This window comes from Callithrix jacchus, chromosome 11, assembly GCF_049354715.1.
Source record: "Callithrix jacchus isolate 240 chromosome 11, calJac240_pri, whole genome shotgun sequence".
Taxonomy (NCBI): Eukaryota; Metazoa; Chordata; class Mammalia; order Primates; family Cebidae; genus Callithrix; species Callithrix jacchus.
Window position 1 is genome coordinate 116,369,254 of NC_133512.1, and position 23,529 is coordinate 116,392,782.

Consider the following 23,529-nt stretch of genomic DNA (forward strand, 5'->3'; position numbering starts at 1 on the left):
GACAATATAAAAAACACTTAGCATGTTTTTTGTCCCTGCTAAGGGCATGATTGAATATATAGTGTGAGTATTTGGTGTATGAAATATATATGATCTTATCAGACAGAAGAAAGAAATTCATTCTTCAGGAAAGATTTTCCCCAAAACTGAAGTGTCAATTATTTGACAAAAAACTTCCAGGCAGTAGGCAAACACTGTGACTAGGTATTTATCAAAAATAAGCCGACTTTGGAGTATTGTAACTAATGAGAATAATCTGGCTGCTTCTTGTGTACGTCAGTCACTGACATTACACTGTGAATTACACTAGCATATACAGAAGGATGCAGGGGGTCCCTAAAGGAATAACAGTTAGTGAAACCATTATTTGAGAGTTGCAGTGAACTGGCACTTTTCCCAGTTTCAATGCTTAAATTTACTATGCACTTGAAATGTGTCACTGCCTGTCACTTCACCAAGTATGTGCCTTTCATTGCAGTCAACAAGCTATTTACCTCTTTGATGAATGACTGCCACACATCTCCATAGCCCTGGTGTTCTATTCCCTTATTCACAGAGATTTTTTTTTTAATTAGCCTAGCAGCAATAGATATGTGCCTGGATGCTTCTCCATGTTAAAGGATGAGTTTGTGCTGGGATCTCCTCATGAAGAAATAACTGGCCAAGCCCATGAGGAACAAGAATGTTACATTAATCCAACCCAAGGTAAACAGCCTGCAGTGCACCTCCTGACAGATTAGCACTGAACCCACGTGAAATCATTAACCCCAGGCACATGGTAATTAGATGTTCTCTTTTTTATTTTGAGACTGGAGTCTCGCACTGCTGCCCAGGCTGGATGGGGTGCAGTGCTGTGATTTTGGCTCACTGCAACCTCCACCTCCTGAGTTCAAGTGATTCTCCTGCCTCAGCCTTCCAAGTAGCTGAGATTATAGGTGCCTGCCACCTTGCTTCTAAATGATGAAGCTGAACCTTTGTCTGGGCAATTTAAGAATAAGGGGAGCCGGGCGCAGTGGCTCATGCCTGTAATCCCAGCACTTTGGGAGGCCAAGGTGGCTGGAATCACCTAAGGTCGGGAGTTTGAGACCAGCCTGACCAAACTGGTCTCAAACTCCCGACCTTAGGTTAGAGAGGAACCCCGTCTCTACTGAAAATACAAAATTAGCCGGTTGTGGTGGCACATGCCTGTGATCCCAGCTACTTGGAAGGCTGAGGCTGGAGAATCACTTGAACCCAGGAGGTGGAGGTTGTGGTGAGCCAAGATCTCACCATTGCACTCCAGCCTAGGTAACAAAAGCAAAAACTCCACCTCAAAAAATAAAATAAAATAAAATAAGGGGAGTCCCAGGCATGCTCCCCCATCAGTAACAAATTCGGTGACGTCAGTCTATATGAAATTTGCCAAAGCTCTGTTTAGACCACTAACTCACAACTAGATTTCAACTTTTCCTTTCTAGATTGTCTTGGGTTTATTGTAAGAGAGGATTCTGAAGAAAAAATAGACCATAAAGCTTCTTCAGGAAGCTGGTTTCATATGGTGGTTTAGATTTAAATAGTGATTGTCTAGCACCATTTGAAATCAGTGTTCTTGGGGGAGACCAGCTGCGCTGCACTGCCAACAGCAAAAGGAATGAATGGGACAGCTCTGAAGTATTTGAGAGCAAAAGCAGGACGGCTGTGAGAACGTGCCTCCCATGTAGCTGACCCGTTCCTCACCCCTGCCAACAGTGGTGGCATATGCCATGAATGGCAGTCAAGTCTCCACATGAGCGGATCCAACCGTGATCGAAAGTTTTCCAAAAATACGTTGCGTCTGTACTGAACATGTACAGACTTCCTTCTTGTCATTATTCTCTAACGATACAGTGTAACAATTTGCATAGCATTTGCATTGCATTGGGTATTACAAGTAATTTAGAGCTGATTTAAAGTATATAGGAGGATGTGTGTAGGTTGTATGCAAATATTCCACCATTTTCTATCAGAGACTTGAGCATCTGTGGATTTTGGTATCCAAGGGGCTTTCTGGAACCAGTCCCTTAAGGATACCAAGGGACGAGGGTAACTGTACAGGATGTCTCATTATTGGCATTTTATATTTGTTTGTGGAATAAACCGACAGCACTTAATGGATAGTAACAGACTCATTCCATCGCGCCTTGGTTAAAGGGCCAAGGTTTGGGCCCTCTCAACCCTCACGTCCTCCTGTGACCCCTTAGAGGATGACTGATTTCTTTTGGTGTTCAGAGTCAATATAATTTTCTAGCACCATCTGAAATCGGTTATAATGATTGGGGAAGAGCACCACGATGCTGACTGATGAGAGGAGAAATGTATTGGTGACCCTTGGGGCCACAGATAAGTACTAAGAAAACAAATGCAAAGCAATAATGCAAAGGTGGTTTTTCTTCTTCCAGTTTCTAAGCTGAGTTTCATTGACCTGAATTGCATGTGGTATAATACTAACAAATGGTTATTCTTTATAGAAATTCCACAGAATTGGTGGGGGTTTTGTTTTGGTGACGGATACCTAGAAACACTCCTTGGAAAAATCAATGATCGCCTTAGATGATAGGAAAGGAGCAGCGAGGGACTCGATTCTGTTGTGGCCGAGAAGCTGCACCCACTGTCTCTGAACTCTCTTGCCGGGCTGAGGAGCTCCCTCCATGGTTAAAGAGGTCATTTTCTTACATAAGGAAAAATGGTCCAGAGAAACTGGGTTTCTATGGCTGAGAGAGAACTGTGCTAATCTGTCAGTTCAGTTTAGAAGGCAAAGCGAAGAAAGCAGGTTCTACTTGAACTAGGATCCTAGAATATACCTTTGCTATGGTTTGGATGTTTGTCCTCTCCAATCTCACGTTGAAGTGTGATCCCCAGTACTGGAGGTGGGGCCTGGCAGGGGGTGTTTGAGCCATGGAGTAGATCCCTCATGAATGGCTTGTGCTGTCCTCACTACTGAGTTCCTGCTCAGTTAGGGGGAGCTGATTGTTTAAAAGAGCTGCAGGCTGGATGTGGTGCCTCCTGCCTGCATCCCAGCACTTTAGGAGGCTGAGGCAGGAGGACTGCCTGACGTCAGGAGTTCGAGACCAGCCTGGCCAACATGGTGAAACCCTGTCTCTACTAAAATACAAAAAAAATTAGCCAGGCATTGTGGCAGGTACCAGTAATCCCAGCTACTCGGGAGGCCAAGGCCAGAGAATTGCTTGAACCCAGGAGGTGGAGGTTGCAGTGAGCTGAGATGGCGCCACTGCATTCCAGCCTGGGGGACAAGAGTGAGACCCCATAGGAGCTGGTACCTCCTTCCTTTCTCTTGCTGTTTCTTGCTCCCTCTCTCACCATGTGACACCCGTTTCCCGCTCCGCCTTCCACCATGAATAAAACGTCCCGAGACCTCACCAGGAGCTGAGCTGATGCCAGTGTCATGCTTGTACAGCCTGCAGAACCGGGAGCCAAATAAACCCTCTTTCCTGGATAAATTACCAGTCTCGGGTATCTCTTTATAGCAGCACAAAACGGACTGACACAACCTCACTAGAAGTAAAATCATTAGCCTGAAAACAATACTGAGTTTTCTGGGTCCGCTACGAGGCATTAAAAAAAACGGCTTAGGAATGAGCCATCTCAGCCGCTCGGGGGCCCCTGAGTGCATCTCCCAACACAGGTACTGTGCAAACTTGCCGCCTACCGCCACCTGCTGTCTTCTTGTGGTATCCTGGAGAACAGCAGGGGCACCTGGTGGAATTCAGGCCTTGTCCTTGTTTTCTTTCTGGCCTGGAAAAGCCACTGGCCTCACGATCAAGAGATAATATCCATCTACCCTTCTTAAGCTTTCCCCACCTCTCACACCACCTCCCTCCTTTCCCCTCCTGCCTGTCACTTGTCTGGAAAAGTTGTTTTCTCCTCCGGGCTAAGACATGCAGTTTGTAACCAAAACATTCTACCAGCAAATCCAATGAGAATCAGGATCATCCCGCCACATCTTTTTCTGTCCTATGGTTATTATTTTCCCAAAACTGTCTTTTGCCTTCTTACCTATCTGCTGTTTTCTGAGTAATCTTATTTACTCCCCTGGTTCCAAATACATCCCTGTGTGTTCAGTTCCCTCAAACCAGAGCTCTAGCCTGGGATATTTTTTGAGACCTCTTGCTTTTTATATTTTTAGTGGCTCCTAAAGATAATAGTTTAGCCTGCTCTTCTAAACTTACCTCAGTTTAACCCATTTACACCTGAGGTTGCAATTCTTTGAATTTTTGCCACCAGGCCTTGGCAATGACCTTGAACAGTAGGACATAACTCCCACATGCTTAGCGTTCCAATAATGGAACACTAGGCATATAGCCAAAGCCATCCACATTGTCCTCTCCCCAAAGCCAGCTCTCCCTGCTCTGCCCCATGATGAAAGCTGTGAATACCTTATGTCTGTGGCCTCTTCCTTCTCCCTCACCCACATCCACACTCAGCATAACTAACTTGTTGCTGTTCTCTCCCAATTCTCTCTTTTCCACCCCTTTCTCTGCTCCTCCTAGACGGCTTTCTGGGCCTGCCCCTCACCATGAGTCTAGCTTTGCTGGAGCCACCAGTTAATCTTTGTAAAATACACACGTGAGCTGAGTGCTATGGCTGGTGCCTTTAATCCCAGCTACTTGGGAGGCTGGGGCGGGAGGCTGCTTGAGCCTAAGAGGTTGGCTGAGGCTGCAGTGAGCCACGATCGCATCACTGCACTCCAGCCTGGATGTCTTAAAAAAAAATCGTTTAACTACATGACCTTGCTCTTTGTCCCTCACTTTTAGCTGAACTCTTTTAAGTGTCCCAACCTGGTACCAGACCCTTCATGACCTCACGCCTGCCTGTATTACCACCTCCTGGCTGTGCTTCCCGGGGCCTGCTTTCTGTGCTCACCCAGCTGCTTGCTGCCAACACTCAGGTACCTTGGCATTTCTCAGCCTGTGTCTCTGCTGTTTCCTCTGCCCACATCTCCCCTCTCCTCAACCTCCTCATCATCTAGGGACCGTCATCAGCTAGGGACCTCCAGCCTGCAGCTCCTGGCTCAGGTGTAAACTTGTCAAGTAAGCCTTCCTCTGCCTTTCACATCAAGGCTTAGAGCCCTGGCAAGGGTTTTCTTTTCTGTGCCCCTTCAGAGCTTGAGAGCACTTCCTGCATTACACTCCGATGACTGATTACCTACTAGGCTTTTCTGCAAGGCTGGAAGATCCTTGCTCCTGGGAGGAACGGTAAGACGAGAACAAGACGTGCTGTGTACACTCCATTCTTAGGTTCTGTGTGAGCTATCCTTGTGTAGGTGTCTGTGGCAAATCTTCCTTCTAGGCTGCAGCCTCCACTTTTCATAGTTTCTCTCCATTTTCATTTGCTATGTGCATGAAGAATAAAAACTTCCAATGATGACCAAAATAAAATCGAAGAAAATAACCCTGCTTCAAAGAACGTATCTAAGACCATAAATATGACTTTGATGTATCTTCCATTATGGATTACCCATGTAGTTTTTTTTTCCTTCTATATGCATAAATAGGAATTAATAGGTTAGAGAGCCATGAAAAGCAGAATAATTAAAGATTGTTGTCCTCATTTCATAGAAAAGCAAACAAAAACAGAGGTGCCTTAGCCAAAAAGGGCAGGAAATTTATGCTAAGCAGATTGAACTCCCATTAAAAGTAATCAGTCACAGTGACTGATCACCTCCCATCCCTCCCAATAGCTCTGAAGGGTAGGTAGGATTTCCCCAGCTTATACATGAGGAAACAGTTGCACAGAAAAGCCAAGTAACCTGCCTGCAATGCCACGGCTATCGGCATGAGAGGCTGAATTACGAATCAGGTGGTGGTGGTAGTAATGATGATAATAGCTTATCCTCATCATTGAGCTCTTATTTTGTGCTAGACACTTGCTAAGCATTTTGTATGAATTAGCTCCTTTAATCTGACTTTCAAAACAGCCCTTTGAGGTCAGTAATTTATTATCATCATTCTCATTTTGCTGATGAAGAAACAGAGAATTAAATAATCCAAGGTCATCTAACTGACATTTCCAAGCAGGAGCACAAACCCAATCTCCGTGATTCCAGAGCCTGTGCTCTTAATCAGCCCGCTCATTTTGGTGCGGGAGATGGTATAAATGGGTGTGTTCACTTGCCAGGCAGCCTTTTCTGTCGCCCCCTGGGTCCTCCACTGCTGGTATTGTGTCCTGCACCATTCCCTCCCCTGGAGTGTGGACTGGACCTAGTAACCTGGCTTCTAATGGAGGGAATATGTCAAAAGTGATAGGATGTCACTTCTGAGACTGGGTTACAAATACACTGTGATTCTGTTGTCTTCTTCCTCAGGCTTGCACCCTCATGACGTGCTCTCTCTCTGCCTCTTGCTCCCTCTCTTCTCTCTCTCGGCAACACATTCTGGAAAGCCAGCCACCATGCTGAGGACTGCCCAGTGGAGAGGCCCATATTCCACAAAGAACTGATGTCTTCAGCCAATACCTCACCAGGACCTGAGGCCTGCTGAGAGTCACATGAGTGACCCTCATGGGTCCTTCCTCAATGAACTTGCTGGTGACTACAGTACCAGACAAAACCTTGATGGCAGCATGTTAGTGAGTGACGCTGAGCCAGAGGACTCAGGCTATGCCCAGGTTTCTGACCCATAGAAACTATGACATAATAGATGTTTGTCATTTTATGCCACTAACTTTAGAGGTTATTTTGTTATGCAGCAATAGCTAGCTAATACAGTTCATAGTATCCTTATCTAGCCTCAAACATTCTGCCTTTAGTACCTAACTTTTTAGATAAACTTTTTGGGTGGATAATTTTTAATTTACAGAAAAATTGATAGTATAGAGAGTTCCTTTATATTTCTCTCCTAGTTTTCTCTATTGTTCATATCTTGTAAAACCATGGTTTTTGGTTTTTTGAGACAGGGTCTCACTCTGTCACCCAGGCTGGAGTGTAGTGGTGATCAGAGCTCACTGCAGCCTTGAACTCCTGGCTCAAGGGATCCTACTACCTCAGCTTCCCAAGTAGCTGGGTTCACAGCATGTACCACCACACGTGGCTAATTAAAATATATATATATGAGAGAAAATATATATATATTATATATTATAGAGACAGGGTCTCTACATATTAAAATATATATATAATAAATTTTATATATACATATATATATGTATATTTTATAGAGACAGGGTCTTTCTATGTTGCCCAGGCTGAAGACATCAGTTCTTTGTGGAATATGGGCCTCTCCACTGGGCAGTCCTCAGCATGGTGGCTGGCTTTCCAGAATGTGTTGCCGAGAGAGAGAAGAGAGGGAGCAAGAGGCAGAGAGAGAGAGCACGTCATGAGGGTGCAAGCCTGAGGAGGCCTGGCATGGTGGCTCAAGCCTGTAATCCCAGCACTTTGGGAGGCTGAAGCAGGTGGGTCACAAGGTCAGGAATTTGAGAACAGCCTGGCCAAAATGGTGAAACCCCATCTCTACTAAAAATACAAAAATTAGCTGGGTACGGTAGCAGGCACCTGTAATCCTAGCTACTCGGGAGGCTGAGGCAGGACAATCATTTGAACCTGGGAGGTGGAGGATGCAGTGAGCCAAGATTGTGCCACTGCATTCCAGCCTGGGTGACAGTTCGAGAAAAAAAATGAGAAAAATCATTCTGAGAAAATAACACATGAGAAAAAACTGAGCTTTGTATATATACATCTTAAAAAGCCATTTAGCAAGACAGGATTTTAAAACTCTTCTTGGTAAACTAACAAAAAACCCAAACAAATATTAACAAAACAACAAGAGCAAATTTGAGCTCTGAAGCTGATTCACAAGAGTTCAAGTCTCGGTGGCCAGGGTTTGCTGCTTGGTTGACTCTGAGTGACTAAGCTCTTCTTAGTGGCCAACTCACCTGTTTCAGTAATTGACTAATAAAAAAAAATAGACAATAAAATATGTTGCAGAATGAGGGGATGCCAAAGGAGAGAGAAATGAAATCTAGCTGGAAAAAAGTGAAGCAAAACAGTATACGTTCATTCACAAGGCATTACTACCCAGCACTCTGAATTCAAGTTTTCTCTTCTTCTCTATTTTTAAAAGAAAGCGTCAGGTGACAAGAAAGCCAGCTGTTAAGTTTACTACAGAACTGCGGCATAAATGATTTCTGTATTATAAATGATAAGATATTCTATTTTGAGGTTTTAATTCATTTCCATCTGTTATACCTAAAATATAATCTTGGCTATTTAGAATGATGACAGCTCCTCAGATACTAAGGAACTAATAAATCGTCAAAGGCAAATGTGTATTCGCTTTTTCATGTTAACTAAAGCAAAATGTATGAAGTATATTGCAGAGACTTTGTAAACAACTCTTAACTGAAAATACAATAGAATCTGGGTACTATCCATACAAAAATCCATTATACAATGTTCTTTCCTTTATTATTGAGGTAAAAATTCATATAACATAAAATTTACCATTTTACCATTTTAAAGTATACAATTCAGTGGCCTTAGTATGTTCACAGTGTTCTGTGACCATCACCACTCTCACTCCACAACATTTTTATCACCCCAAAAAGAAACCTGTACCCATTAAGTAGACATTTCTCATTCATTCCTCCTCGCAGCTCCTGGCAAAGTCTGCTTTCTATAGACTTACCTAGTCTGGACATTTCATGTAAATGGAATCATACAATTCCATTACGATACATGATACATACATACAATAGGGATGTCTGTGATAAAAGGTACAAAGCCTTTTCTGGCTGGCTTCTTTCACTTACCATGATGTTTTCAGAGTTCATCCATGTTGTATGTCGCAGTACTTCATCCCTTTTTATGACCAACTAATATTCCATTATTATTTGGACAGACCACATTTTGTTTATCCTGGGTTTGATTGGCATTTGAGTTGTCTTGTTCTTTAAATTTAAACTTATTTCTGTCCATGTAACATATACCCATAGAGAGGCAAATGAGAGGCACTGAGCCCAGAGCAAGCAAACAGCTGTTCTCTGTCCTACCCTGTTCTCCTGTAGGCAGCTGCTTTCAAGTCATTTCTCTGTTTCTTCTGATAAATGAGTCTGTTACTTCCATTTTAAAATGCTCATACATCTGTGTCTTCATTTTGACTTTATTTTTTGAATTTTTCTACTATGGGAAATGAAATTTTAGCTTTAACTCCACTACCACCTGTACACATATTACTCCATTTGCCTTCATAATTTACTTATAGCACAGTTTTTGGTGAACTCAAGAGCTGATACTGATAATTATATAGATACTGTTGATATCATAATGAACTAGTTTTATATTTCCTTTTAAAACTTTTTATAAACTCTGAAATGAATAATTTCATCATTTTAAATTTAATTTATGCTATAATTCACAATTAATTCCTAATCCTTAAAGACCTGTAACATTCCCCTCAGCATTTTCAGACCCCGCACCCAGTCATTCTGTGTGTGTGTGTGTGTACACATCCTTCAGCAGTTTCCTGGTAATTTTTTTAGGGTTTTCATTTTGCCTGTATTTTATTGCTTATTTCACTGGTTATGGAATTCCTGGCTGGAAAAATCCCCTCAGACTTTTGTTTTCTAGCCCCCGGTGCTGTGAAGAGGTACAAATCTGATATAACGCTGATTTCTGGCCCTTTTTCTCTGAACGTTTTGAGGAGATTCTGTTTATCCTTTGTGTCCTTTTAATTTCCAGAATTTGTGCCATAACAGAGGTCTTTTTCATTTAATATACCTTTTTTTTTTTTTTTTTGACAGGGTCTCACCTCACTCCCATCGCCCAGGCTGGAGTGCAGTGGTGTGATCACAGCTCGTGCAGCCTTGACTTCCCAGGCTCAAGTGATGCTCATATCACAGCCTCCCAAGTAGGTGAGACTACAGGTGTACACCACCATGCCCAGCTAGTTTTTTGTATTTTTAGTATTTACCTCCATTCTACAGCTGTTAAAACAGGCCTCAGAAGGAAGAACAGCTATCTTGGACTGAGAACAGCTTTCCTTGGTCAGTGAAGGCTGGGAGCTCTAGCATTTTCTCTCCTCCAGTCCGTCTGGGTATAATGGCCACCCACTGTAGTGGGCTTTGATTTTTTTCCAAGAATGGAGCTTGGAACCCCATGGAAATTGTGTTTTGTTAGTAAGCTGATGGAAGGATTTTTTGGCATTGATTTTAAATTACCATAGTCTACTTCTCGTGAAGCTCCACACCCCTCATTTACTCTCTCTCTCTTCTCTTTAAGGGCCAAGGAACAAAGTATAGCCAACTGTTTCGAAGCCACCCTGTTTTGAAAAGGCTTTTTCCACTCAGGTGGCCTTGCGCCGAATGGCCAACCCTGCCCACTGTATGAAAACAATAGATGCTGCCTTAGAAGGGAGCAAGCTGGCACTGCCCTGGTATGTGGGTGCGGCCAGGAAGATTTGGGCCAAACTGTGCAGACTTGCTGTCTCAGGATTAGCACTTTCTACAGCCAGAGCGGAGACGAGGGATAGTCAGCATCCAACCCTTCCTCCTGGAGATGAAAGGGGTCTGTAGATGGACAAGGCCCTTGTTCCCCAAGTCACAGGACGAAGTCAGGAGAAGGATAGAAGTCAAAAAGGAGGAGGAAATGGTGCTGCTCCTATCACCTATAAATTCTGCATCCATGAAAAGAAAAGTCCGCAAATTATGGCCCTGAACCAATCTGTATCAACCCTGAACATGTTGGGTGCCACCCACTGGGTTGGGCAGAAGATGGTGCAGGCCTGGCAGAAGTTGGTAAGGAACACTGTGCCAGAGGCTTGGTGTGGCAGGAGGTGACAGGACAAAGGTACCAGAGGATGCCAGCTGGGCGCCAGCCTTCTTAGCTGTCAGAACTGGTCTTGGAAAAAAAGGATGGCCGCCGGGTATGCTTTCGTAGGAGGCATTTTTACTGTTGCAGACAGCTGCCTCTCCTTCCTTCCTGTGACTGAACAGGCCAGAGGGGAAGGTCAAGGGCAGGCAGGAGAACAGGGACAAAAGCATAAAGTGTGGATTGTACACGGACTTCTGTTCTAATCCAGCTCACTTACCGACTTACTGTGTCAAAAAACAAAAACATTAGAAACTTGGATGGAAAAGAGGCTGGCACAAATGCAAATAATATGAGCTGAGTTCCAAAAGAAAAGAGACAACAGATAAGAGATTCTCGTTGATACTCTACCTGTGAATGACTTTGCAATTGGCCTTGGGAAGGGTCCTGATGGGCATGGAAAAATAAAAATAAAAAAACACTAGCTCTATTTTCTCTATATAGAAGTGAAGGTCAATAGGAGTACCATGTTGAAATGTCTGGGAAGTGAAAGTGACACAGAAAAAGAGGACTTGTGGGTATATGCATTGGCCTTTTTTATCTGAAGGTGCAACAGCCAGTGAAGATGGGCTGCCTTCTGGGTCCCTGGCTGCTCCTGAGCTCATGCCTCTGTCCTAGCAGCAAGAGCCCCTCAGGGCTGTAGAATGTGAGTCCAAAAGACCAGACACGTGATGCACTCCTCTGCTTTCTGAAGCATAGGATCAGCCCTTAGAAGCAGCTGTTTGCCTCTCCTTTAGTAGTTCAAGAATTCAGTTCAGTAAAAATTTATTGAGCACCTACCCTGCTCTAGGCACCAACAGGGGGTTTCCCTGTACTATGCCCAGAACTTTGCTCCTCAGGCCTTTCTCAGCTCAGGATATTGGCTTAAGCAGCTCAACTGATTGCAAGTGCCACCCTTCCCAAGGGGTTTCCCTTAAAAACCCACGCTGCTCTCCTAGACAAAGTTAATGTCTGGCTCAACATGCCACACCTCTCTGAAGTCCTTAAGTTCTGAGAAAGGAATCCCAGAAGGGATGCAGGACTCTTCATGATGCTGAATGAGAGGCAAGACCCTCTGCTCCTGTTGCTCGCCAGTGTTCTCCCAGGTCCCCTAGAGGAAAGGCTCGTCCTCCTAAACCAATCCCTGGGCATCCCTTTGTTTGTGCCAATTCCACACACTAATCTCTCTGCCCTGTTTGCAGATGCTGGTGGGATGGAGCTGCAGTTTGTGTCTGTGGAGCAGATTAAACACTGTCTGCCCCAGCCTATCTTAACTGTCTTCTCACTGGTTAGCAGTCCTTGGAAGAACAAACAATCCATCCAAGCTACCAGAAAGCAGAAGTTCCATGATTCGTGACCAGAGTCTCACAGCACAGTAAAATTCATCTCTACAAACGCGTTTATGGCTGAACAGACTTCACCAACTCAGGTATGTCCACCCCTAGCCTGAAATGGAAAGTGAGGGGAAGGTCAAGCTCAGAGTTCAGTACTCTAAGGACTGTCTCTGGTTAGGTGGTTAGGTTCCAGATCAGAACAGACCACTGTCCTGTCACATCAGTGTAACACATGGGATCTCTGGTAACACACATAGCACATTCTGCTTTGCGTTTAGAAGCAGATTATGTGGGATTCTGGAGGATTAGCTTATGACAGAGCTTTATATAAACACACGTTTGCTGAATGTCAGCAATGAAGCAGCACACTGCTGCTGACTCCAGTGAAGTCAGGAACACCCACGCTGAGCAGAAGCCTGTGTGGTTGTCTTAGGAACTGTGACATACCTATTATTCCCATAAATGGGAAAAATATTGTGTTTGGCCTGCCTTGGATTTACTATTGGGCCAGACTGTTTTCTGACAATTCAAAGAACTACTCTTGTAGATGGAGTTCAGGAACTGGGAGCATCCGAATCTATACATTTTAGAGAAATTTCCCCTGCGTTTTATAGCTCAAAGGGAGCTCAAGGGAGCAGATAAGGTTGGTAGAAGTACAGAAGGGAGGCGGAGGGGTACTGTACTTCCCCGTATCACTTCTAGCACATCTCAAAACCAAGAGTTTGATCTACTGCCTTTGTAGGAGTTCAGTTTTCAAGTTCAGAGGATTCAGCACCATGGTCAGAGCCAATGAGATAACAAATGTGAGCCTGAAGTAAATCCTCTCTGTAGAAGGAAAACAAAGGGTTTTTCAGAGAAGTACTCTGTCTTCTGCCACTCTGATAACCTCTAAGCCAATGCTTAGGTTAGCCAGAGGAAAGAAACCATGACGGGCCCCTTCTGTCTTCAAGTGTTGCCTGAACTGGGAATCATAGGTCTCAATCCAAATTTGTCCCATTGTCTTTCTCACTTTGGGGGTAAATTTGTCTTCTATTTTTGTTATTTTTTTTTTTTTAAGAGAAAGAGTTTTGCTCTGGCACCCAGGTTGGAGTACAGTGGTGTAATCACAGCTCACTGCATCCTTGACCTCCCAGGCTCAAATGATCCTCCCACCTCAGTCTCCCTAGTTGGGACTACAGGTGTGCACCACCACACCTGGAGAATTATTTTTTAAAATTTTTGTAGAGATGGGGTCTCACTATGTTGCCCAGGCTGGTCTCAAACTCCTGGGCTCAAGCAATCCTCCTGCCTTGGCCTCCCAAAGAGCTGGGATTACAAGCACAAGCCACCATGCCTGCAACCTCCTTTTTTTGTATTTGTAATTGGTGTATCATAGTTGTACATATTTTGAGGGTATGTGTGATATTTTGATACATGTATACGATGTGTAATGATCAAATCAGGTTAATGGCAGTGTTCCATTCATGTTGCTATGAATGACAGCATTTCGTTATTTTTGTGGCCAAATAATATTTCATTGTGAATATATACCACATTTTCTTTATCCATTCATCCACTGATGGACACAGGTTGATTCCATAATACTGGCTATTGTGAACAGTTCTACAGTCAACATTGGAGTGCAGATACTTCTTCAATATATTGACTTCTTTTGGATGTATACCCAGCAGTGAGATCATTGGATCATACAGTAGTTTCATTTTTAGATTTTTGAGAAACTTCCATACTGTTTTCATGTGGCTATTGTACTTTACATTCCCACCAACACTATAACAGGGTTCCTCCTTCTCTACATCCTTGCCACCATTTGTTATTGTTTTCTCTTTTTGATAATAGACATTCTAACTGAAGTGAGTTGATATCTCGTGGTGGTTTTGACTTGCATTTTCCTGATGATTAGTGGTGTTGAGCACTTTTTAATCTACCTGTTGGCCATTTGTATGTCTTCTTTCGAGAGATGTTTACCCAGGTCTTTTGCCCATTAAAAAAAATTAGATTCTTTGCTATTTTGCTATTGAGTTGTTTACATTTCTTATACATTTTATTAATCCATTGTTAGATGGATAGTTTGCAGATATTTTCTGAAGGTTGTCTCTACACAGCTTTGCTGTCCAGAAGCTTCTTAGCTTGATGTAATCTCATTTTTCTATTTTTGCTTTTACTTCCTATGCTTTCGAGGTCCTAAGCCAAAAAATCTTTGCCCAAACCAATGTCCTGTAGCATTTATTCAGTGTTTTCCTCCAGCAAGTTCACAGTTTTAGGTCTTATGTAAGTCTTTAATTCATTTTGAGTTGATATTTGTATATGATGAAAGATGGGGATCTCGTTTTATTGTTCTGCATACAGATACACAGTTTTCCCAGCACCACTTATTAAGGAGACTGTTTCCCCCCAATACGTGTTCTTGGTGCTTTTGTCAAAAATGACAAAAATGAGTTGGCTCTAAGTACACAGACTTATTTCTGAGGTCTCCATTCTGTTCCATTTGTCTATGTGTCTGTTTTCATACCAGTACCATCTTTTTTTGGCTACGATAGCTCTGTAGTATAATTTGTTTGTTTTTTGAGACAGGGTCTCTCTCTGCTGCCCAGGCTGGAGTGCAGTGGGACAAGCTCAGCTCACTGCAACCTCCACCTCCCAGGTTCAAGTGATTCTCCTGCCTCAGCCTCCCAAGTAGTTGGGATTACAGATGCCCACCACCAATGCCCAGCTAATTTTTGTATTTTTAGTAGAGAAGGGGATTCGCCATGTTGGCCAGACTGGTCTCAAACTCCTGGCTTCAAGCAATCCACCCACCTCAGCCTTCCAAACTGCTGGGGCTACAGGTGTGAGCCACTGCGTCCAGCCTGTAGTATAATTTGAAGTAAGGTAACGTGATGCTTCTAGCTTTGTTCTTTTTGCTCTGGATTGCTTTAGCAATTTGAAGTCTTTTGTGGTTCCATATAAATTTTACAATTTTTTTTCTATTTCTGTGAAGAATGACATTGGTATTTTTATAGGAATGGCATCAAATATGTAGATTGCTTTGGGTAGTACTGTTATTTTAACAATATTAATTATTCTGAAAAGTGAGCATGGGATGTTTTTCCCTTTCTTTTTATCCTCTTTAACTTCTTTAATCAGTGTTTTATAGTTTTCCTTGTAGAAGTTTTCCACCTCCTAAATTTATTCCTAGATATTTTATTTTACTTGTAGATGCTGTAAGATTACTTTATTGGTTTTTTTTCACATTGCTGGCTGCTAGCATATAGAAATTTGACTGATTTTTCTATGTTGATTTTATATCCTTCAACTTTGCTGAATTTGTCACTTCTAATAGGTTTTTTTGTGGAATCTTTAGGTTTTTCTAAATATAAGATCACATTGTTTGCAAACAAGGATAATTCAACTTCTTCCTTTCCAATTTGCATGCCCTTTATTTCTTTCTCTTGACTAATTGCTTTGGCTAGTGCTATACTGAATAAAAGTGGTGAAAGTGGGCATCCTTTTTTTTTTTGAGATGGAGTCTTGCTCTGCTGCCCAGGCTGGAGTGCAGTGGCGCAATCTTGGCTTACTGCAGCCTCCGCCTCCCAGGTTCATGCAATTCTCCTGCCTCAGCCTCCCGAGTATCTGGGACGACAGATGTGCAACACTATGCCTTACTCTTTTTTGTATTGTTTTAGTAGAGATGAGATGTATTAGTCAGGGTTCTCTTTTACTGTATTAATTCATTTTCATGCTGCTGATAAAGACATACCCAAAACTGGGAACAGAAAGAGATTTAATTGGACTTACCGTTCTTCATGGCTGGGGAGGCCTCAGAATCATGGCAGGAGGCAAAAGGCACTTCTTACATGGCAGTAGCAAGAGAAAACTGAGGAAGAGAAGCAAAAGCAGAAACCCCTGATAAACCCAACAGATCTCATGAGACTTAATCACTATTGCAAGAATAGCATGGGAAAGACCAGCCCCCATGATTCAATTACCTCCCGCTAGGTCCCTCCCACAACATGTTAGAATTCTGGGAGACACAATTCAAGTTGAGATTTGGATGGGACACAGCCAAACCTTATCATGCCATGGCTCCTCCAAGTCTCATGTTCTCTCATTTCAAAACCAATCGTGCCTTCCCAACAGTCCCCCAAAGTCTTAACTCTTTTCAGCATTATCCCAAAAGTCCACAGTCCAAAGTCTCATCTAAAACAAGGCAAGTCCCTCCAACTTGTGAGCCTACAAAATAAAAAACATCCAGTGACTTCCTAGATACAATGTGGATACAGGTAAATACAGCTGTTCCAAATAGAAGAATCTGGCCAAAACAAAGGGGTCACAGGGCCCATGCAAGTCCAAAATGCAGCAGGGCAGTCAAATTTTAAAGCTCCAAAATGATCTCCTTTGACTCCAGGTCTCACATCTAGGTCACGCTGATGCAAAAGGTGGGTTCCCATGGTCTTGGGAAGCTCTGCCCCAGTGGCTTTGCTGGGTACAACCTCTCTCCTGGCTGCTTTCATGGGCTGGCTTTTACAGGCCTGTGTCGGTGGCTTTTTTAGGTGCACGGTGCAAGCTGTCAATGGATCTACCATTCTGAAGTGTGGAGGACAGTGGCCCTGTTCTCACAGCTCCACTAGGCAGTGCCCTAGTAGGGGACTGTATGTGGGGGCTCCAACTCCACATTTCCCTCCCATACTGCCCTAACAGAGGCTCTCCATTAAGGCCCTGCCCTGCAAGTAGACTTTTGCCTGGGCATCCAGGCATTTCCATTCATCTTCTGAAACCTAGGCCGAGATTTCCAAAACTCAATTCTTGACTTTTGTGTACACGGCTCAACACCACCATGTAGTAGCTGCCAAGGATTGGGGCTTCCACCCTCTTAAGTCACAGCCCATGATCTATGTTGGCCCCTTTCAGCCACAGCTGGAGTGGCTTGGACACAGGGCACCAGCATGGGTACCCTGGGTCTGGCCACAAAACCACTTTTTCCTCTTGGGCCTCTGGGCCTGTGATGGGAGGTGCTGCCATGAAGGTCTCTGACGTAGCCTGGAGACATTTTCCCCGTGGTCTTGGGAAAATTGACATTAGACTCCTTTCTATTTATGCGAATTTCTGCAGCCACCTTGAATTTCTCCTCAAAAACTGGGTTTTTCTTTTCTACTGCATTGTCAAGGCTGCAAATTTCTGAATTTTTATGCTCTGTTTCCCTTTTAAAATGGAATGCTTTTAACAGGACCCAAGTCACTTTTGAATGTTTGCTGCTTAGAAGTTTCTTCCACGAGATACCCTAAATCATCTCTCTCAAGTTCAAAGGCTCCACAAATCTCTAGGGCATGGGAAAATGCCACCAGTTTCTTTGCTAAAACATAACAAGACTCGCCTTTGTTCCAATTCCCAACAAGTTCCTCATTTCCTTCTGAGACCACCTCAGCCTGGACCTTATTGTCATATCACTATCAGCATCAAAGCCTCTAGGAGGTTCCAAACTTTCTGACATTTTCCTTTTTCTGAGCCCTCCAAATTGTTCTAACCTCTGCCTGTGACCCAGTTCCAAAGTCACTTCCACATTTTCAGGTATCTTTTCAGCAACGCCCCACTCTAATGGTACCGATTTACTGTATTAGTTTGTTTTCACACTGCTGATAAAGGAATATACAAAACTGGGAACAGAAAGAGGTTTCATTGGACTTACAGTTCCACATGGCTGGGGAGGCCTCAGAATCGTGAGAGGCAAAAGGCACTTCTTACATGGTGGTGGCAAGACAAAAATGAGAAGCAAAAGCAGAAACCCCTGATAAACCCATCAGGTCTCATGAGACTTATTTACTATCATGAGAATAGCACAGGAAAGACCACCCCGATGATACAATTACCTCCCCCAGGTCCCTCTCATAAAATATGGGTATTCTGGGAGATACAATTCGAGATCTGGGTGGGAACACAGCCAAACCATATCACAGGGTTTCACCACATTGGCCAGAGTGGTCTTGAACTCCTGACTTCAAGTGATCCACTTGCCTCACCCTCCCAAAGTGCTGGGATTACGGGCATGAGCCACCGTGCCTGGGTGAGGTATGTTCTTTCCATACCCAGTTTGTTGAGGATTTTTTTTCCAGGAAGGGATACTGAACTTAACTGAATGCTTTTTCAACATCCATTGAAATAATCACATGGTTTTTGCCCTTCAATCTGTTGTTGTGATGTATCATGTTTATTGATTTGCATATGTTGACCCATCCTTGCATCCCTGGGATGAATCCACTTGATCATAGTGAATGCTTTCTTTAATGTTTTTTAATTCTTTTTGCTAGTAATTTGTGGAGGATTTTTACATCTGTGTTCATCAGGGATACTGGCCCACAGTTGGTTTTCTGTTTTGTTTTTTTGGTTTTGGTGGTGTGTTTGTCTGGTTTTGGTATCAGCATAATGCTAGCCTGGTAGAATGAGTCTCTCTTCACTTACTTGAAATAATTTGAGTAGAATTGGCATTAGGTCTTCCTTAAATATTTGCTAGAATTCAGCAGTGAATCTGTCAGGTCCCAGGTTTTTAAGGAAAGGCTTTTTATTACAGCTTTGATCTCATTACTTGTTATTGGTCTGTTTAGGTTTTCTGTTTCTTCATGGTTCAATCATGGTAGAGTATGTTTTCAGGAATTTATCCATTTCTTCTAGATATTTCAGTTTGGTTGTGTATAGTTGTTAATGATAGTCTCTAATGATTCTTTGTATTTCTGTGATATTAGCTGTAATGTTTCCTTTTTTGTCTCTGATTTTATTTGGGTCTTCATTTTTATCTTAGTCTAGCTACTGGTTTATCAATTTTGTATATCTTTTCAAGAAACCAGCTTTTTGTTTTGTTGATCTTTTGTAATGTTTGAGTCTCAATTTCATTTATTTCTGCTCTAATCTTTATTATTTCTGTCCTTGCACTAATTTCGGGTTTTGTTTGTTCTTGCTTTTCTAGTTGCTTGATGTACATACTTAGGTTGTTTATTTGGAGTCTCTATTTTTTTAAAGGTGGATGTTTACTGCTATAAAATTCCATGTTAGTACTACTTTTACTGTATCTGATAGATTCTGGTATGTTTTGTTTCTTTTTTTTTTTTTTTCAAGAAATTTCTAAATTTCCTTCTTAATTTCTTCACTGACCAACTGGTTCCCTGGAAGCATGTTGTTTAATTTCCATGTATTTGTACAGTTTCTAACATTCTTTATTTTATTGACTTAATAGTTTATTGTGGTCAGAAAAGATACTTGATATGACTTCCACTTTTTTGTATTTGTTGAGACTTCTTTCATGTTCCAACATATGGATTATCTGTCCTGGAGAATGTTCCATGTGCTGATAAAGAATGGGTATTCTGTAGCAGTGGGATGAAATATTCTGTAAATGTCTATTAGGTCCATTGGGTGCACAGTTTCACTCTGATGTTTCTTTGTTGATTTTCTGCCTGGATGATCTTTCCATTGTCAAAAGTAGGGTGTTGAAAACCCCTCTTATTGCTGCATTGCAGTCTATCTCTCCCTTTAGATCTATTAATATTTGCTTTGTATATTTGGGTGCTCTGGTGTTGGATGCATATATATTTACTACTGTATATCCTCTAACTGAACTGAACTCTTCATCATTATATAATAACCTTATTTATCTCCTTTTACCATTTTTAAAGTCTGTTTTAGCTCATATAGTTACTCCTGCTTTTTTTGTTTGTTTCCATTGCATGAAATATCATCTATCCCTTCACTTTCAGTCTAAGTGTATCTTTATAGGTGAAGTGAGTTTCTTGTAGACAGCATATTGTTGGGTCTTCTTTTTAATCCATGCAGCCACTTTTTGTTTTTTAATTATAGAATTTAGTCCATTTACATCCAATGTTACTATTGATAGATAAGGCCTCACTGCTGCCATTTTGTTACTTGTTTACTAGTTGTATGTAACTCCTCTCTACCTTTCTTTGTGGTTAAGTGATTTTTTTTCTAGTAGTAAGTTTTAGTTTGTTACTTTTTATTTTTAGTCTATCTGTTATGGGTCTTAGCTCTGTAGTAACCATTAAACTTACAAAGCACATCCTACAGTTGTAACATATATTTAAAACTGATATCAACTTAATTTTGATCACAAAAAGCAAAGAAACAAAAAACCTGAACAAATTAACTCCCTTCTTCCTCCACATTTACAATTTCTGATGTTACCAATTACCGTTTGTTATTGCCTATCTCCTAACACATTATTTTCATTATTGCTTTAATAGTTTTGTCTTTGAGTATTCTTACCAAAGACATAAGTGGTTTAATTATCACAATTACAACAATAATTACATTAGAGTCCTTTTCTTTCAGTTTAAAGAATTTCCTTTAGCATTTTTTGTGGGACAGTTCTGGTAGCTATAAATATAAAGTCTGTCTGGTACAGTCTTTATCTCTCCATTTCTGAAGAACGTTTATTGATACAGTATTCTTGGCCATTTTTTCCCTGTGGCACTCTGAATATTACTGTCTTACTCCCTCCTGGCCTGAAAAGTTTCTGCTGAGTAGTCTGATGCCAGGAGTATTGGATCTCCCTTTATATGTTATTTGCCTCTTTTCTCTTGCTGCTTTTAGAATCAATCCTCTCTGTCTTTGATTTTTGCAAGTTCGATGTTATACATCTTGGGATGTTCTTATTTGGGTTGAATCTGACTGATGATCTTTGACCTTCCTGACTTGGTTATTTGTATCTTTCTCTGGGGTTGGAAAGCTTTCTGTTATTACTTCTTTGAATAAGCTTTCTAACCCTTAACTTTCTCAGTTCCCTCTTTAACTCCAATAATGAATATCTTCCTTGTTGATGCTGTCTCACAGATACTGTAAGCTTTGTTCATTCTTTATTCTTTTTTTCTCCTCTGTGTATATTCAAATAATCTGTCACTGATTCATTCTTCTGTTTAATTAATTCTGCTATTGATGCTCTATATTACATTTTTCATTTCATTCATTGTATTTTTCAGCTCCAGGATTTTTGTTTGATTTTTTTTTTTAAATTTTCAATGTATCTATTAATTTTTCTGACTTTTTAATGATCACCTTCTAACTGGCATGTGATGGTATCTCAATGTGGTTTTGATTTGCATTTCTCTAATGAACAGTGACGATGAGCTTTTCTTCATGTTTGTTGGCTGCGTAAATGTCTTCTTTTGAGAAGTGTCATTCATATCCTTCACCCACTTTTTGATGGGGTTGATGGTTTTTTTCTTGTAAACTTGTTTAAGTTCTTTATAGATTCTGAATATTAGCCCTTTGTCAGATGGATAGATTGCAAAAATTTTCTCTCATTGTGTACATTGCCTGCTCACTCTGATGATAGTTTCTTTTGCTGTGTAGGAGCTTTTTAGTTTAATTAGATGCCATTTGTCAGTTGTGGCTTTTGTTGCCATTGCTTTTGGTGTTTTAGTCATGAAGTCTTTGCCCACGCCTATGTCCTGAATGGGATTGCTTAAGTTTTCTTCTAGGGTTTTTATGGGTCCAGGTCTTATGTTTAAGTCTTTAATCCATCTTGAGTTAATTTTTATGTAAGGTTTAAGGAAGGGATCCAGTTTCAGTTTTCTTCATATGGCCAGCCAGTTTTCCCAACACTGTTTATTAAATAGGGAATTCTTTCCCCATTGCTTGTTTTTGTTGGGTTTGTCAAAGATTAGATGGTTGTAGAGGTGTGGTATTATTACTGAGGCCTCATTGGTCTATGTATCTGTTTTGGTACCATAATGTTTTTGTTACTGTATCCTTGTTGCATAATTTGAAATCAGGTAGTGTGATGCCTCCAGCTTTGTTCTTTTTGCTTAGGATGGTCTTGGTTATGTGGGCTCTTTTTTGGTTCCATATAAAATTTAAAGTACTTTTTTTCCAATTCTGTGAAGAAAGTCAATGGCAGTTTGATGGGGATGGCATTGAATCTATAAATTACTTTGGGCAGTATGGCGATTTTCACAATATTGATTCTTCCTATCCAAGAGCATAGAATGTTTTTCCATTCTCCTAGAAGAGGTCCTTCACATCCCTTATAAGCTGTATTCCTAGGTATTTTATTCTCTTAGTAGCAATTGTGAATGCAAGTTCACTAATCATTTGGCTCTCTGTTTGTCTGTTACTAGTTACATTTTATACACACTAGTATGTATAAAATGCTTGTGATTTTTGCACATGATTTTGTATCCTGAGACTTTGCTGAAGTTGCTTATCAGCTTAAGATTTTGGGCTGAGATGATGGTGTTTTCTAAATATACAACCATGTCATCTGCAAACAGAGACTATTTGACTTCTCTCTTCCTATTTGAATACCTTTTATTTCTTTCTCTTGTCTGATTGCCCAGGCAGAACTTCCAATACTATGTTGAATAGGAGTGGTGAGAGAGGGCATCCTTCTCTTGTGCCAGTTTTCAAAGGGAATGCTTCCAATTTTCCCATTCAGTATGATATTGGCTGTGGATCTGTCATAAATAGCTCTTATTATTTTGAGATACATTCCATCATTACCTAGTTTATTGAGAGTTTTTAGGATGAAGGGCTATTGAATTTTGTTAAAGGCTTTTTCTGCATCTATTGAGATAATCCTGTGGTTTTTGTCATTGGTTCTGTTTATGGGATGGATTACATTTATTGATTTGTGTATGTTGAACCAGCCTCGCATCCCGGGGATGAAGCCAAATTAATCATGATGGATACGCTTTCTGATGTGCTGCTGGATTCAATCTGCCAGTATTTTATTGAGGATCTTCACATCAATGTTCATCAGGGATACTGACCTGAAATTTTCTTTTTTTGTTGTTGTCTCTGCCAGGTTTTGGTATCAGGATGATGCTGGCCTCCTGAAATGAATTAGGGAGGACCCCTCTTTTTGTATTGCTTGTAATAATTTCAGAAGGAATGGTACCAGCTCCTCTTTGTACCTCTGATACAATTTGGCTGTGAATCTGCCTAGTCCTGGACTTTTTGTAGTTTATAGGCTATTAATTGCTGCTTCAATGCTGGAGAGGATGTGGAGAAATAGGAATGCTTTTACATTGTTGGTGGGAGTGTAAGTTAATTCAACCATTGTGGAAGACAGTGTGGTGATTCCGCAAGGATATAGAACTAGAAATGCTGTTTGACCTAGCAATCCCATTACTGCATATATACTCAAAGGATTTAAATCATTCTACTGTAAAGACACATGCACACCTATGTTTACTGCAGCACTGTTCACAATAGCAAAGATTTGGAACCAACCCAAATGCCCATTGATGATAGACACATACACACCATGGAATACTATGCAGCCATACAAAAAGGATGAGTTCATGTCCTTTGCAGGTACATAGATGAAGCTGGAAACCATCATTCTTAGCAAACTAATACAAGAACAGAAAACCAAACACCACATGTTTTCACTCATAA

The 23,529-nt window shown here is 41.4% G+C and overlaps 2 long non-coding RNA genes across 7 annotated transcripts in view; one reads left to right on the forward strand and one right to left on the reverse strand.

Annotated features, from left to right (window-relative positions):
• Positions 1-23,529, forward strand: part of LOC128928485 (uncharacterized) — a 254,034-nt gene that overhangs the window by 229,396 nt on the left and 1,109 nt on the right. For 4 of the 5 annotated variants that reach the window (XR_013524263.1, XR_013524260.1, XR_013524262.1 and 1 more), the window contains 3 exons: positions 9,772-9,882; positions 10,250-11,483; positions 12,019-12,245. This is a non-coding gene — a long non-coding RNA (uncharacterized LOC128928485). Of the gene's footprint in view, positions 1-4,790; positions 4,925-5,138; positions 5,233-9,771; positions 9,883-10,249; positions 11,484-12,018; positions 12,246-23,529 lie in introns of those variants that run through there. The other variant, XR_013524261.1, reaches the window with a different exon arrangement.
• Positions 1-23,529, reverse strand: part of LOC144578448 (uncharacterized) — a 182,853-nt gene that overhangs the window by 36,618 nt on the left and 122,706 nt on the right. The window contains exons 7-8 of one of the 2 annotated variants that reach the window (XR_013524266.1): positions 15,925-16,003; positions 5,236-5,368 (exon numbers count right to left, since the gene is read on the reverse strand). This is a non-coding gene — a long non-coding RNA (uncharacterized LOC144578448). Of the gene's footprint in view, positions 1-5,235; positions 5,369-15,924; positions 16,004-23,529 lie in introns of those variants that run through there. The other variant, XR_013524265.1, reaches the window with a different exon arrangement.